The following is an 18,459-nucleotide window of genomic DNA, read 5'->3' on the forward strand; positions in this document are numbered from 1 at the left end:
GTTTATTCATGTTGATATATGTGATATATGGTTAGTTTATCATGCGATGATAGATTTAGGTGAACTTAAATGAACATAAGGCGTTTGTTAGACAACCTAGTATAGTGAAATTGTTTCATAACCTTAAGAATAATATTATGAATACAATCATGAGATTCTTGTGTTTATGAAACACGTAATTGAATATGAATTTTCGATATGAGAGAAAGGATGATTCTGTCAACAACAGATTTCTATCTGTAAGAAAGGGTTATTAAGTGACGCCTCTTGACAATGCTCCACCCGATCTGGGAATCATCTGATTATTGATTATTGATTTAAAATATTTAATTTAAAAGGAAGAATCTCTTTATAATATGATTATGATTATAACGTAATATAATCCCTCTAAAATTTAATAATATCAAGTAGTAATTGGCCAATGACAGAACGGGCTTGTGTCGGTAATAGCCTTCCAACATGATAGAAAAGTAGTTCTTATTTTTGAATCATTGTCGGTTCGTGCTACAGCCGAGGGCTTTGATTTCGAAATAAGAAATACTTGTCTATTACATAGAGATGTGTACATTGAATAAGAATCTAAAGGTCGGTACGTGCTACAGCCGTGGGCCTTTGGGGACTGATTCAACTGTACGGAATGTTGGGTTAGACTTGACTTAGAATATTGAGTTTGTCGTGCTACAGCCGAGACTCAATTATTCAAGAGGCTAAAGTTTGATTAGGGAATAACATGAGATGTAATTGACAAGAGTTGTCTGCCTATTGAACATTACATGGCGGTTCGTGCTACAGCCGGGGTCGTGTAATGGAATGTAGGATCCCTATTCCCACTAGTATTATGAATGCTTAATTTTTCACGTAGGGGGTTGAATAAATTAGGAAAACTAGTGGGAGCCACTTATGAATAAAGACCCGATTCATATAGTGTTTTAAAATGAAATCGAATATTTGCTAAGTGTTGTTATGTGTTTATCATTTACAGATTTACAATATACATTATGTCTTCTGCACTATCACTCAGGAGCATACTAGATGCTCACAAATTTACTGGTCCTAATTATGCTGACTGGCTTCGAAACTTGAGAATTGTTCTCAGGATTGAGAAGCTGGAATACGTGATTGACTCACCTAAGCCTACTGAACCTGCTAGTGATGCACATAATGATGAACATGTTATGTATCGTAAGTGGATAGATGATGCAAATGTTGCTCAATGCATCATGCTAGCTTCCATGAACATTGAGCTACAGAAGCAACATGAGCATATGGATGCTCACACTATCCTCATGCATCTACAAGAGTTGTATGATGTGGCGGGGAGGACAGCTCGATATGAGATATCGAAGGAGTTGTTCGGTTGTAGGATGTCTGAGGGATCATCTGTGAATGACCATGTACTTAAGATGATCAATTTGATTGAACGTCTTGGACAATTTGGTTTTGCCATGGATGGGGAGCTGAGCCAAGACTTGGTCTTGCAATCGCTTCCGAGTTCGTTCTCACAGTTTGTTGTGAACTTTCACATGAATAAGTTGGATGTCAGCCTGCCTGAACTCCACAACATGTTGAAGACTGCGGAATCGAATTTTCCCCCTAAAAAGAGTTCTGTTCTTCTAATTGGTGAGGGTTCCAATCCTAAGAAAAGGAAGAGGAACCCTTCCAAGAAGAAGAAAGTAGGTGAGAAAATGCCGGTTCCACCAAAAGCTGAAGACCCCAAGAGCAAAGTTGTTTGCTTTCACTGTAATAAGGTGGGGCACTGGAAGAGGAACTGCAAGGTTTACCTTGCAGAATTGAAGAAGAAGAAGGGTAGTGAGACTACCACTTCTGATTCAGGTATGTTCATGATTGAAGTGAATATATCATTAAATAAAATTTCTACTTGGGTATTCGATACCGCCTGTGGTTCTCATATCTGCAATTGTTGCAGGGACCAAGGAGAAGTAGGACTCTTGAGGAAGAGGAGGTGATTCTAGTGATGAGAAATGGAGCAAGAGTTGCTGCTGAAGATGTAGAATCATTTCATTTAGATATGCCTACGGGCAAGACTATTGTTTTAAATAATTGTTATTTTGTTCCCTCGATTGTGAGGAATATTATTCCCATGTTAGACTTGGCTGGATTTTCATTTATTATTGAGAATAATGAATGTTCTATTCTTAGAAATAATATTCTTTATGGACGTGGTACTTTAAATAATGGTCTGTATAAATGTGACATAATTTACTTCAGATTGAACAAACTAATAAAAGAAAAGGGATGATGAAAATCTCACTTTATAGTGGCACTGCAGTCTCCATTTAGTGGAAATGGAGAGAGGGCTGTAAATTTCCTAGGAATGGTACACACAGATGTATGTGGACCAATGTCTACGCAAGCCATGGGTGGATTTTCATACTTTATTACTTCCATAGATGATAGATCTGGATTCAGATATGTGTTTGATGAAACACAAGTTTGAGGCCTTTGAAAAGTTCAAAGAATAGAAGTATGAAGTGGAGAAGTTTTAGATAAGTGTGCTAGATTAGTAGTGATTATCTGATTACTGGATGAACTGACCTCTGTTTTATCTGATTTGTCCATAAGTGCAAGATTGGCATAGCTTGTAATCCTCCTCTAATCCATTAGCAGCCCAGTCATTTTCTTGAGTTAGAAAGGCCCTTTCCTTCTGTTTGAGCATCTCAAAATATTTCTTTTTGTAATCCACAGGCTCAAACTTCTTTCTATCAGAATTAGGCTTTCTGCGCTCATTTGCAAAATGACCACTCAAGCCACACTTGAAACATTTCAACTTTGACTTGTCAACCATGTTTTTGTTAGGCTTGGATGCTCCAAAATTCTTCTTGAATTTGAGCTTGGTAAACCTTCTGGATAGAAAAGCCCGATGCTTATCTATGTCCTCCATATCATCTTGACTAATATGGTCTTCATTTTCAGCTACTAGCCCTTTTACTTTTCCTTCACAAACTCTAGGGGTTGGTGCAGATTCCACAGCTTCAATCTTTATCTCCTTCTCTTTCTCTTTCTTGCAATGGACCCTCCCTTCTTTCTTCCTTTCTCCAGCTTCTCATCTTGCTCTATTTCAAGATCATAGGTTTTTAGAATCTTATACAGTCAATTCAAGGTATATTCCTTGTAATCTTGAGATTTCTTAGTGAGACTGTCAGAGGCTTCCATTCCTTTGATAGAGATCTAAGGAATTTGAGGTTTGAGTCTTTTGTCTGATACTGTCAAAGGCTTCCATTCCTTGTAATCCATTGCCTTTGTTTGAATCCTTTTGCCACAAGCCTGGCCTTATAGGTCTCCACCTGGCCATCTGCTATAATCTATCTTTTGTATACCGTATACATAGATTCCATTCTGGATTTCATGGCACTATGCCATTTCTCTGAGTCAACACTACTCATAGCCTCATTATAGGTCACAGGGTCGTCATCTTCAATGATCGACAACTCATTGTCATTCTCAATGACAAGGCCATATTACCTCTCAGGTTGGCGAGACACTCTCCCTGATCTATGAATGGGCTATTCCACAAAAGGTTGTTCAGTCAGAACAGGTGTTTCCACTTGATCCGTAGTAGTTTGTGCTTCTTGAACTTCATCAAGTTCAATTTTGCTCCCACTGTTTACTTCAAGGATAAACTCCTTTTCCAAGAAGGTAGCATGTCTGGAGACAAACACCCGATGATCGGTGCAAAAGTAATACCCTAAAGTCTCTTTAGGATATCCCACAAAACTACATTTTACGGATCGATATTCCAGCTTATCTGGGTCAACTTACTTGACATAAGCTGGACATCCCCAAATCTTAATGTGTTTAAGACTCGGTTTCCTTTCTTTCCATATCTCATACGAAGTTTGAGGAACAGATTTTTGAAGTCACCTTATTCAGTAAATATGCTGAGGTTTCCAATGCATAACCCTATAGGAATACTGGAAGATTTGCATAGCTCATCATGGACCGAACTATGTCTAACAAAGTTCGATTTCTCCTTTCAGATACCAATCTGGAGGAGTCCACTGGGAGACTATACCATTTATTTTGAGATAATCTAGAAACACTCCATTAAAGTATTCACCACCTCGATCTGATCGAAGAGTTATAATACTATGTTTGGTTGTTTCTCCACTTCATACTTATATTCTTTGAACTTTTCAAAGGCCTCGGACTTGTGTTTCATCAAACACATATCCGAATCCAGATCTATCATCTATGAAAGTAATGAAGTATGAAAATCCACCCATAGCTTGCGTAGACATTGGTCCACATACATCTGTGTGTACCATTCCTAGTAAATCTGCAGCCCTCTCTCCATGTCCACTAAATGGAGACTGCAGTGCCACTATGAAGTGAGATTTTCATCATCCCTTTTCTTTTATTAGTTTGTTCAATCTGAGGTAAATTATGTCACATTTATACAGACCATTATTTAAAGTACCACGTCCATAAAGAATATTATCTCTAAGAATAGAACATTCATTATTCTCAATAATAAATGAAAATCCAGCCAAGTCTAACATGGGAATAATATTCCTCACAATCGAGGGAACAAAATAACAATTATTTCAAACAATAGTCTTACCCGTAGGCATATGTAAATGAAATGATTCTACATCTTCAGCAGCAACTCTTGCTCCATTTCCCATCAGTAGAATCACCTCCTCTTCTTCAAGAGTCCTACTTCTCCTTGGTCCCTGCAACAATTGCAGATATGAGAACCACAGGCGGTATCTAATACCCAAGTAGAAATTTGATTTAATGACATATTCACTTCTATCATGAACATACCTGAATCAGAAACGGTAGTCTCACTACCCTTCTTCTTCTTCAATTCTGCAAGGTAAACCTTGTAGTTCTTCTTCCAGTGCCCCACCTTGTTACAGTGAAAGCAAACAACTTTGCTCTTGGGGTCTTCAGCTTTTGGTGGAACCGGCGTTTTCTCACCTACTTTCTTCTTCTTGGAAGGGTTCCTCTTCCTTTTCTTAGGATTGGAACCTTCACCAATTAGAAGAACAGAACTCTTCTTAGGGGGAAAATTCGATTCCGCAGTCTTCAACATGTTGTGGAGTTCAGGCAGGCTGACATCCAATTTATTCATGTAAAAGTTCACAACAAACTGCGAGAACGAACTCGGAAGCGATTGCAAGACCAAGTCTTGGCTCAGCTCCCCATCCATGGCAAAACCAAGTTGTCCAAGTCGTTCAATCAAATTGATCATCTTAAGTACATGGTCATTCATAGATGATCCCTCAGACATCCTACAATCGAACAACTCCTTCGATATCTCATATCGAGCTGTCCTCCCCGCCACATCATACAACTCTTGTAGATGCATGAGGATAGTGTGAGCATCCATATGCTCATGTTGCTTCTGTAGCTCAATGTTCATGGAAGCTAGCATGATGCATTGAGCAACATTTGTATCATCTATCCACTTACGATACACAACATGTTCATCATTATGTGCATCACTAGCAGGTTCAGTAGGCTTAGGTGAGTCAATCACATATTTCAGCTTCTCAATCCTGAGAACAATTCTCAAGTTTCGAAGCCAGTCAGCATAATTAGGACCAGTCAATTTGTGAGCATCTAGTATGCTCCTGAGTGATAGTGCAGAAGACATAACGTACAAAGTAAATCTGTAAATGATAAACACATAACAACACTTAGCAAATATTCGATTCCATTTCAAAACACTATATGAATCGGGTCTTTATTAATAAGTGGCTCCCACTAGTTTTCCTAATTTATTCAACCCCCTACATGAAAAATTAAGCATTCATAATGCTAGTGGGAATAAGGATCCTACATTCCATTACACAACCCCGGCTGTGGCACGAAACGCCATGTAATGTTCAATAGGCAGACAACTCTTGTCAATTACATCTAATGTTATTCCCTAATCAAACTTTAGCCTCTTGAATAATTGAGTCACGGCTGTGGCACGACAAACTCAATATTCTAAGTCAAGTCTAACCCAACATTCCGTACAATTGAATCAGTCCCCAAAGGCCCACGGGTGTGGCACGTAACGACCTTTAGATTCTTATTCAATGTACACATCTCTATGTAATAGACAAGTATTTCTTATTTCGAAATCAAAGCCCTCGGCTGTGGCATGAAACGACAATGATTCAAAAATAAGAACTACTTTCTACCATGTTGGAAGGCTATGACCGACACAAGACCGTTGTATCATTGGCCAATTACTACTTGATATTATTTAATTTTAGAGGGATTATATTACGTTACAATCATAATCATATTTTAAAGAAATTCTTCCTTTTAAATTAAATATTTCAAATCAATAATCAATAATCAGATGATTCCCAGATCGGGTGGAGCATTGTCAAGAGGCGTCACTTAATAACCCTTTCTTACAGATAGAAATCTGTTGTTGACAGAATCATCCTTTCTCTCATATCGAAAATTCATATTCAATTACGTGTTTCATAAACACAAGAATCTCATGATTGTATTCATAATATTGTTCTTAAGGTTATGAAACAATTTCACTATACTAGATTGTCTAACAAACGCCTTATGTTCATTTAAGTTCACCTAAATCTATCATCGCATGATAAACTAAGCATATATCACATATATCAACATGAATAAACATCAAGGTAGGCATGTTATATCATCTAGCACATTAGTCTAAGCATTATACATCTCTATGTATCACATGAAGCATTTAAAAGCAATTAAAAACAGTCAAAAACAGCTTTAAAACACTTCATAGAAATATAAACAGTTCAAAACTTTTATATAAACTAAAATTGATCACTCCATTAGATCCGTCTCGGAAAAACGAATCCAACGGTATATTGCACGCCCAAAACGGAGTTACGAAACTCCTAGAAAATCAATTTTAAAATCAATAGAGGGGCTGTAACGCATTACAGGAACGCGTTACAGGACCTGTAACGCATTCCGGTGATGCGTTACACCCTTTTAAGCCATTAAAGGGTGTAACGCATTCCGTGAATGCACCACAGATGTGTAACGCATTCCCGGAATGCGTTACACCCCTATTTTTTTTGTTTTCTTTCAGCAGCCGCCGCTTTTCCTCGGTTTGCGCACCTGACAACTCTGATCCTTCTCTGTCCTTTTCTGTACTTTACCCGTGCAGCACATAAGCAACAGCAGTATACAGACAATACAAAACATATATATATACTATATATACATATATTTATACTTATTTAATTACGAATTTTAATTACAAGAACTTCAAAAATTCATAATAAAAAATCTATACATCCTAAAATTATGAAAAAAATACCCAGACGATTTACAACACTTGTAGAACCCAGATCAACATTCAAAATTATCCTGAGAAACGATTTCTCATCAGACAAAATTAATCCATGATATAACTTGTAAAAATCATAATTAATTCATACAAGCACATAAAATTCTGAAATTTTTACCACAGATCTATATGCATACAACCTATGCTCTGATACCATTGTTGGATTTTTAATGCAGCGGGCCATGGAAAAACTCTTTTACACATACAAAATCCAAATAAAAGCATATAGATCATGAATAAAAATTCGAGGTTTGATGTAGGTTTTCGGGTTTGATGTAGGTTTGGAATAAAATAGGGTCTATAATAGTGTATTTATAGGCAAAATTTTCAGCTGAAATTTTCCCATAAATATTATTATTATTATCCCATTTATTATTCTCATTAATAATTAAAACACCTTTTAATCATTAATCCTTTTTCTAAACACTTTAGAAATAATTCTCTCTCTTGATTTAATTTCCAAAAATTAAATCCTTTAATTAATAATATTAAGAACTTTTCTTAATTAATTTATAATCAATTAAATCTCATTTAATCAATTATTAAATTTGCCAATTAATTATTTATTTCATAAATAAATAATTATTAGCCATTATTAATTAATTCCTCCACCATTAAATCATTCTCTTTTTGTGGTGTGACCCTGTAGGTTCAATATTAAGCCAGTAGTAGAAATAAATAATAATAAAACTATTTTATCATTATTTATATAAATTCTCTAATTTATTAAATATGATTAATTAATTAATCACATTTATTCTACATCGTGAGGGATACTTCTCAGCATATCGTGACTATCCGGATAATATGAATTCACTGCTTAGAATACCAAGAACCTATTCAGTGAATAGTTACCATACAATAAACTCCTTCTACCCTACAATGTCCCGATTAAATACAAGGCATGGATCTCGTGTCAAGCCTATCTAATTCAATCACTTGCTTACCATTTACTATGCGTAGTTCTATGCAAATTAGATCTCCTTTCTAATTTCATTTACTCTGGCCAGAGATTCCTGAACTAGCATAAGTGGATCAGCCTTGAACATTCGCTTCCTTCACTGGAAGGGGTAGATCCTTTATTGATCATACACTATCTTCGTGTACAAATTCCTATACCCAGTAGAGCCCTAATAATTGTCCCTGGAGACTAAGAACTAAACCAAAGCATAGTTCAGTGTACACAAGATGACTATGAAGACCTCAAGTCTAAGGATACTTGTACAACTATCACTAGGTGAACAACTGCTGACACGTGAGTGAACTCCATCAGTTGTTCAGCTGTGCGAGTCATGTTCAGTGAACTTATTCTATAATAAGCACCTACATGCTAGCTATAGTGTCACCACACAAATGTCTATGAGAACAGACATCCTTCATAATGAAGCAAGCATAGTATGTACCGATCTTTGCGGATTATTAATTACCAATTAGTAATCCTATGACCAGGAACTATTTAAGTTTAGAGTTATCATCTTTTTAGGTCTCACTATTATGATCTCATCATAATCCATAAAAAGCTTTACTCTAAACTATGGTATATCTTATTTAAACACTTAAATAGATAAAGCCCGTGATAAAAACAAAACAAGTCTTTTATTAAAATCAATGAAATCAAAACAGATTATATAAAAAGTTATTCCTAAATCCTAATACATGATTGGACTTAGGACATATTCCTTTCAGGATAACCTTCATTATCCGTCGAATTCTCATCCGTTGAAAGTCCTTCTTCCAAGTTAGGATTCAGTTTCTCCTTGCTCTTTTTCCAGGCTTCATCACAGAAAGATTCTATACCTTGAACTTTAGTAATTTGAGCATGGACATCTCTAGATGATTTCCATGCCTTAATTACTTCCTGTTCTCGTTCAAGTTGCTTTCTTAAAATCTCCTATTTCTTTAAAGATTCAGTCAGTTAATCTTTGCAATCTTGCACTCCATCTTCAATTTTTCAAACTCAATAAATTAAGATTCTAAAATATTATTTCTTTCACTTAAAAATAAATTATTCTCTTTAATTTTTGTGTTTTCTTTAGTGAGAGATTTAAGTGTAACATGCAGATGATATAATTCAGTAGACATATCATTTATAGCATCATTACACTCAGTTTTAGATAAGTGTGCTAGATTAGTAGTGATTATCTGATTACTGGATGAACTGACCTCTGTTTTATCTGATTTGTCCATAAGTGCTAGATTGACATAGCTTGTAATCCTCCTCTAATCCATTAGCAGCCCAGTCATTTTCTTGAGGTAGAAAGGCCCTTTCCTTCTGTTTGAGCATCTCAAAATATTTCTTTTTGTAATCCACAGGCTCAAACTTCTTTCTATCAGAATTAGGCATTCTGCACTCATTTGCAAAATGACCACTCAAGCCACACTTGAAACATTTAAACTTTGACTTGTCAACCATGTTTTTGTTAGGCTTGGATGCTCCAAAATTCTTCTTGAATTTGAGCTTGGTAAACCTTCTGGATAGAAAAGCCCGATGTTTATCTATGTCCTCCATATCATCTTGACTAATATGGTCTTCATTTTCAGCTACTAGCCCTTTTACTTTTCCTTCACAAACTCTAGGGGTTGGTGCAGATTCCACAGCTTCAATCTTTATCTCCTTCTCTTTCTCTTGCTAGGCAACCAATGCAATGGACCCTCCCTTCTTTCTTCCTTTCTCCAGCTTCTCATCTTGCTCTATTTCAAGATCATAGGTTTTTAGAATCTTATACAGTCAATTCAAGGTATATTCCTTGTAATCTTGAGATTTCTTAGTGAGACTGTCAGAGGCTTCCATTCCTTTGATAGAGATCTAAGGAATTTGAGGTTTGAGTCTTTTGTCTGATACACTCTTCCATGCAACTTTAGAGCATTTAGTAGTTTTTGGAACCTACTAAATATGTTAGTGAGTGACTCACTTTCTTCACTATGAAAATGCTCATATTTCTGAATCAAGAGTTGTATTTTATTTTCCCTTACTTGCTCAGTTCCATCACATATAACTTGAATTGTATCCCATACATCTTTAGTAGTTTTGCAATTGATGATGTTGTCAAATATGTCACCATCAACACCATTAAACAAAATGTTCATGGCCTTCTTATCCTTATGAACTTGTTCAATATCTGGATCAGACCATTTTGCTCTAGGTTTTGGGATAGATGCTTCATTTTCAGTAGCATCTCTCATAGGGACATGAAGACATTTCTCAATACAGTCCACATATTCTTCATCTTGAGAGAGGAGATGCAGGTGCATTTTCACCTTCCAGTGGTGATAGTTGTCTTAGTCCGGAAATATAATTTTTACTCCAACATCTTTTCTTCTCATTTTATTGGTTGTTGTGATATTTAAACTCTTTGTTCTTCAAGAGCTCGCTCTGAAACCAATTGTTATTCCCAAACAATCTAACAATGAATTACAGATGGGGGGGGGGTTGAATGTAATTCTGGTTTCTTTTCGATTTTAAGAACTGTTTTATCTTAAATATATAGTTGTGTTTGATTTGGCTAAAGTGCGGAATGAAAGTATTGAATAAATAAAACACAAAGTAATCAAATACAAGTATTTAAAAACTTTCTGATGGATTGAACTTTTCCACCAGAGATATATATAAAATCAAGAACTCAGTGATGCAATGTTTGCACACAGATGCTTACTAGTAGAACTTACAACGAACAAAGAAATTCTTTACAAATACATCTTTTTCTATTTCTCTGGTCAGTCGCTTACTTAATTGATTATTTTCTACTTGCTACCCTTAGTTTGTATATCACCAAGTTACATGATAAAAAGACAAACAAATAAGACACAATATTTCTTAGTCTAATTACATGATTCTTCATTTCTCTATCCAGCATCTTTGAATATCTTCAAGTTAGCATGGAAATGGAAATGCTTATTTGTTCTCTAAAACCTGTAAATAGGCTGCCACATTCCATTTGCATCTAATCAACCCATGTGACTTTCATGTCACTATCAACTGCTATTTGAATTTAAGCATTCATTTAAACTTCATTGGATCATCCTTTGAATCTGTATTGAATCATCCGGCGAAGCTTCACTAGATCATCTGTTGAATGTGACTTGGGTCATCCGTCGAATCCTTGTAGAATCATCCGTTGAAAGTCTTCCATAACAGTTAACTCTATTTCACTTATGCAAAATTATAAGGTATCTAATATTTATAATTAACCAACCTATTTTGCATATCAAACTAGCAGTCAACACGACTTAGAATATCCTACAACTTCTAGACTATTTTACGACCAAGAGTCCTATTTGATCAGGATCATGGTCGAATTATGGACCCATTTTTCCTGTAATCGCATGTAGTTTTCATAATTTTTCATAATATATTAGAAATTTTCTTGTACTCACAGGTAGTTTTCATAACTTTTCCTAATATTTTAGGAATAAATTTGTACCTGTAGGTATATTTCTTTATTTTTTCTAATATTTTAGGAATTAGTTGGAAGCACCAGGTTAATGTCCAACAAAAATAAATACATTTTCATTAATAGTCAATACATCTTTACACTAAAAAATTAAAATTTAGTTATTGTTAACTACTGGTTCAGAAAATTTAAATATCTTTGTGAATTTCTATAGTGGTGATCGATTGTATAATTTACTACTTAATACCTTATTTAAAATTAGGTAATTGTATAATTTGTTAGTTACTATCAATCACGAACCCGATGATTTGTAGGGGGGTTGAATAAAAATTACACTTTTCAACTTTCTTGAACTTTAACGACTACTAAACTGAAACAAAAACACAAGACATAAAAATTTCAGCTGGGTTATTTTATAACTTGCCACCTTAGCTATATATTGAAGAAATAATCTGTGGAAATTACAAGGTAATTTCACAGCTTCTTTTTACAATATTTCTCTTAGAAATATTGATCTCAACTAAGCTTTAGATGTATCCGGTTTATGGGGAGCTTGTACCAGTGGCCTTTAAAGGGCGTGTACGATCTTCTTGCCTTTTGTCAGCTCTAGCAATGACATCCTTCATCTTTCAACTTTGTCCTTCATAAGAGATATCGGCGGCTCTTTACTTACGCTTGCATGGTAAGTATACCTACACGAAATTTTTATCGATGATACGCGATTCTCTTAACCACTCTTAAATAGAAGGAAAGCCACTTGACGTATCATCATTGGTCTGGATAGTTCTCTCGTTCTACTTTTTAATTTGAGAACTCTAAGTCGTGCCTCTGCTCGTTCTTTTTTTCTTTCATAAAATACTTTGGGAAGTAATCCAGTTATGAAATAAAATATTAGGTTCTTTCCTGATGCAATTGCTACAAGGTCTCTCTATCACCAATTATCTCTTCCGTGTTTATAACAATTTTGTCGAGTGGAGATCTATCGTTTGAATAATAAAATAAGCAGTCTTATTTAACCTATAACTTATAATCCCCAAATAGCACGATGGCTTACTTGGTTTTTGATAATCCTCCTTCAAAATTTATTATAGTAAAATCTTGCTCCCATTTGGGTCATTTACAAGCCACAATCGCCAAAATTTTGATCCTCGCCGTTCCGTTTTCATTTTCAACCATGTCGAGTACTTACTTACCTACTCAATGACATCCCTTTTCATATTTGGTCATTACTAATATCCTCATAAGTTTCTAGACATCTTTAATTCTTCCTGTTACGTAATAAAGGTTCTCTTCACATTGTCTTAACTTCAAAATTCATTTATGCGATCCTTCTCATCAGTAGTCCTGAAATTTGTTATCCTCAATCTATCTTGTCCCTACTTAAAGTGTCGGCCACCACATTATCTTTCTTTGATGATAATAGATTTCTCAATCATAACCTTTGTTCAATTTGACTATAGTCTCTACCTCGTGTTTAGTGTAAGTATACACTTCGGAAAATAATAAAAAAATCCAAATTTCCTTCATAAGTTAAACTCTTTGTCCCTTTCAATGTGAACCTTATCGCGATTATTCTAGATCATCATTATGATAACTAATGTCACAGTTGTAACACCCCCAAATCCGGGATCATGAATCTGGGTCATCACAGATTCATCAAATCATATAACATCTGTATTATCTCACAATATCCCAAAATACAACATCAAAGACCCCAATCTTTTATACACACAAGTTATAGCCTTCGAAATTATATACAAAAGTAACATTAGTTATTACAAACCAAATGTACTATCCAGGATCTCACACTATTAATCACAACCTCTACGTGAAGTTATATTAACAACTAAACTTTATTATACAAGGGTGCAGAATAAATAACTAGACTTGAATACAAGTTTCAACATTTCAGACTGAAATCTATGCAACTCTCTTTTGCATTAACCATTTGGATTCGGACTATCAGTGCTCTGACCTGACCATCTCTCTTAGCTGTTGTTGTGTGATATATAAAACAAAGCAAGTGTGAGCAAGATAATGCTTCAAAATTTATCCCATAGTCAAATTAATATTTTCACAACTTGTGAAGTTTGAAATTTCAATAACCTTTAATGGTATATCAACCAAAACCTTTAAGTTATAACATTTGAGTTAAAATATCGTAAAGTTCAAGCTACTGTTTAAAGGATAATAAAATACTATGGAAATATAACATACCGTTTGAGATACTTTATAAGAGTGAGTAATAAGCCATAAAATATAATCCGAATTAAGATTATAATACTTAAACATTTTTTTGGAAGTCCCCTAAATTCCTTTATTAAGAATTTAGATCAAAAATCAATTTAATATATAACCATACTTGGTGTATAAGTATGCTCTTGAAATCATTGTACTATATGATAATAATATTTCAAAATATAATAAAAGTCCTGTTTGCATAACTAACATTGAAACCCCCTGATAAAAGTTCAACTTGATTCCAAAAATATAACTAGGTTATGATTGCAAAATTCTCAATCCTCGAATCCCTTCCATGGGAATAAACTTTTAAAAGAATATATTTCTCTCAAACCAACGTTTTTCAGATATTCTTGAAGTCAAAAGCAATATCAGTCATATAATACTTTTTAGACAAAAGCAATAACCATACAGTTCCAACTACCGTATAAAATGAAAATATTTCACTACTGACTACATTATCGGTAACTAAGCACCTAGAATTTTGTTACAATATATTAATCAAATTCCAAATTGGAAGAATAGACCACTCTTGGAGCCTTCAATAACACACGTACATGATTGATCCGTCGTATAACACGGGATCACCCTTTTTTCTTTACTACCTGCGAAATATCTTTTTCATATTATTTCTGAAAATCTTTGTCATGCATAATATCGACAAGGTCTCAATATATTAAAAGATGAAGTTACGAGGTACTTCAATATATATATATATATATATATATATATCTTTTTCATAAAATCCCTGAGAACTTTTGTTGTACAAGGTATAAACGAAGTTTAAAATGTATGATGAAGTTACAAGGTGATTATGTATATATATGTATCATTTTTGTAAAAACTCTTGAGGGCCTTTATTTCCTCAAGTAAAATCAATTCTCGGAATATCATTTGAAAGATGAAATTATCAGATACTTCATTTTTAAAACATCATTTTGAACGCTTGACCCTGCCAACACTCATCGATCACCCGACCATAGCTTTCCAATCGGGGTGCTCTCGATAAAATTACATAAATAAAAAAATATCCAATCTAGATGATGAACGACTTTTTGGAGTATTACCGCCCCAGGTTGTGCAACTTTTGATGATCAGTCGCAGTCGTACAACCCCGCTTAATGCCTATATGTAGGGGATAATAGTTAAATTTACTTGTCCACCGATCGCTGGACTCCTAAGGAATGAACCGCCTTTTCGGAAATTCTTAGCCATTTGGGCCTAATAATTAATGTTGGACCGGCGCCACTATGTCTCTTACGCGGACTCCTAGTTCGATTAATATTCATGACTCTGAAACATAAAGTTCGCCCCATTTTCCCTAAGTAGAAACTTATTAATAGTACTCCACAAAGAAGTCGTATAAGCTTGGAAAGGGGAAATTCACCAATATTTCCCAAATGATGCTTGTCAATTGATTAACTTGTTCCATGACTTACTTCCCGAATGTTGGATAAATAATAAAACTCTTTTTTTTTATCTACCAGCAACTTTCTTGCGAATACAAAACCAATCGTTGAGCATGATTCTCTATATTTTGAACGAATATTTAAATCCCCTTCATAAAGAAAGATTTAAATTTGAAAACGGGGTTTGGGATCCTTTCTTTACTTTTTAAAATAATCTTGATAAAATTTAAAAATATTCTTCGAAAATTTTGAAGGTCAAAGATGATTTAAATAATATAAATCATTTTCAATCTCATTTAAAAATATCTGATGAATATTTAAATATTATTCTTTAAATAATTATAGATTAAAAAATATATTAAAATAAAATAATTGGAGTTAAATCCTTAAATGAATATTCAAAAATAATATTTATTTAATAAATAATATGAATATTTATAAGTTAAATCTTTAATTGAACAATTAAAATAATATTCAATTAGTAATAATAATAATTGTTCGTAAATAAAATATTAAATGAATATTCGTAATAATATTCACTTTAGAATTTGAAACTATCGAATAAACTTTATTCGATTATCAGTTATCAGAAATCATTCGTAACATATTCGGGAACATCGCCTCCTGGTTCAAAATATAATGTTCAAATTGTGTGCCTCATACTAAGGGTATTCGTAAAAATCTAGTTTATAGCTATCATATGTATTATGGCGTATAAGTTCAATATTTAGATCATACTTCAATTATCGTAAAACATGCATGCATTGGTATCGCATAATAAAACATAAATTCTTTGATCACAACAACAACAACAACAACAACAACAACAACAAGGGTTTGAAAACTTGTCCGGAATCCAGCATACCTACTCCAAGTTCCACTTGATCCGGATAGTTCTATAAATAGATATTATAATCCAGATTAGTCCCTTATCGTAATAGCTACTTATACTACTTAATAAATATAATACAATCTGGTTAACTAAACATAAATTGGTTTTAACCTTTTATATCTCACCAATTCCTTATTCAAACACCTCGATGTTATTCCTCAACTTATATCGAATGTACTCATACTGCTTACATTCACACTTGCTGATTCCATTCTTACCATTAGCGGTTATGTCAGGACCACTAATCTCTTGACTATGCTTTGCTATAACCTCGATACTAATCCATAAACCTATATCGAGTCCCATTATAACAATTACCATTTGTACTTGGTCATTTTATCAACACTTATTTTACCTGGCATTTCACCTTCTCGGGCCTATTTTGACTCTTCGTAAAGCTATCTTTACCAAGATTTTTAATCTCATTATTTAATCCTACAAGTAGTCATGATACTTATTGACAACCTTTGAGTTTTAACCGACTCGAAATTACTCATTTATCTTGGCCAAAGTGGCTCGTCAAAACAATACATCTAGAGTTGAATTTCCTAAGAATTACTATTAGACGACTCGCACTCTAACATTTTTAATAAATTAGAAAAATCATATTTAAATATGAAACCACCTCTCAAATTATTTTGAGTATTTTTAATATTTATCATGAAAGTTTTGATTTGAAAATCATAGTTTAACTAGGTGAAAAGTATTTTAAAAGTCGAGTCAACTACGACGTTTTACTATTTGCGCTACTTTCACTAAAACGACTCTAATTCACAAACCGTAAAGGCTATGGACTCGGTTCTTGCGCTCACGTAAACTAAAAAAAAATACACTCTCAAGGTAATTTAAGAAGAAAACAAACAATTTCATTTTCAAATTCTAGGCAGTGTGTATGGTAAATGTTAATCGAGCATTAGGAGGTTTAAAATGTAACATTTTCGAGAACTTAATCTCATTCAAATCATCACTAAACCCAATAAAATCACTCACACCATCCTTATACTCCATCATCACATTAAAATCCTCCATTAAATTCAAATCAAGTTCATAACTCATCTTCAAAACTCAAGTAACAGCTCAAGCAACTACATACAAAATCAATCTAACACATATACTAACTACCCATGCATTTCTCTTTGATTTTTAAGCCAAAAATTTTCAAAATCTCAAAATATAAGTTTATATAAACCAAGATACAAACTAGAAAAGATAGGAGGCGAGGAAAGTGCTTACCCTAGATGCGTAGAGTTCGAGAAGACCTTCGATTCGAGTACTAGTACGCAAGAAACAACCATGTCTAGCTCCATTTCTCTTATTTCTCTTATTTCTTCTTCATTTTATTCTCTTTATTCATAAAAGAGGGGGAGGGGCTACTCCTTGGTGGCTGATATATGTTATGTTTATGTTATGATTTAGCCCTTTAAGTTGCTAGGGTTTGACTTTGTCAAAACATCCACCAAGTTTCCTTTATAAGCTTTAACATTTCCTTAATTCGTTTCACTCATATTCTCTTTTATCAATCCTTCCTCAAATCCTTGCATACATTTATAATTTATAATCATGCACTTAATAGCCATTTATTATTTCAGAACTTCCTCTGAAATATAGGATCCATCGGAGACCGAAAACTTTCACTATTCATCAGACACTATTCATCGTATTTTTCAACTTGCTCATTTCCAAATTCTAACGAAACCAACTTACATTTATTTATTTCCTAGATTAAGAATATGGCTTCATAATTCCACTCCAGGGAAATAAATATTTCTACTCGTTTCCTTCTATTGATATAGTTCGATAACAATTAAAATACAAGTTGCGAATCTCTGAGATCTGACGTGATTTACATACACTTATTTATAGTATGGATCACTAATACGGATTATGAATTCCCTTATGGATCTTTCAACATATGTGGCACAATATATATTCACTTATAATGTAAAATTACTATTTATAAACTTTACATCACAAAAGACTGATCCTCAATTACCGATAGAATACGAATTCATTCGAATCCCCAACAATAACACCAAATGTGTAACATCCTTAAAATATTAATACTGTTAGGAATACAAATTATATCTATTTTAAAAAAAATATACTCATATTTAATAATATAGTGTTTTCAAAATCAGGGTTATTACAACGGTCTTTAAGCCGCATAAACGTATCATTATACTTCACACAAATTCCTCTTTTTATCGTCAG

This window comes from Apium graveolens, chromosome 11 (assembly GCF_009905375.1).
Source record: "Apium graveolens cultivar Ventura chromosome 11, ASM990537v1, whole genome shotgun sequence".
Taxonomy (NCBI): domain Eukaryota; kingdom Viridiplantae; phylum Streptophyta; class Magnoliopsida; order Apiales; family Apiaceae; genus Apium; species Apium graveolens.